The following is a 483-nucleotide window of genomic DNA, read 5'->3' on the forward strand; positions in this document are numbered from 1 at the left end:
AAAGAAATCTAACATAGTTATTCTGGTTTTTATTTCTTAATTTGTATTTTATAGAATGCCAATTTTACAAGGTCAGAAAGTTTCTTATTTATTTATTTATTATCAACTTCAATATATAGAAGACATAATATTAGAATTATTGAAAAGAATAGAAAGTAAAAGCCAAATTAAAATAACAAAGACCTTTCTTTATTATCTCAGTAGAAAGGACAGAGAAACAGGAATCTGTGGTGGTGACAGGATCAGATGCCCATCTAAATGCATCAGAAGAAGTGGCAGTGCCTTTGGAGAGACATGGCTCGACTTTTGTTTGCATTATGCAGGTGCTTTGCACGTGATTCTTATCCTTTTATCTCATATTTTAAACATGGACAAGTCGGTCTCCGTCGTCTTCGAATTGATGCTGTAGCGCCAATCCAAGGCGAGGACGATGCAGTGATAGGAGTGTCGAGTAAGGTTCTACCTGGATGGACATGGGTAGTA

This window comes from Musa acuminata, chromosome BXJ2-9 (genome assembly GCF_036884655.1).
Source record: "Musa acuminata AAA Group cultivar baxijiao chromosome BXJ2-9, Cavendish_Baxijiao_AAA, whole genome shotgun sequence".
Lineage (NCBI taxonomy): Eukaryota > Viridiplantae > Streptophyta > Magnoliopsida > Zingiberales > Musaceae > Musa > Musa acuminata.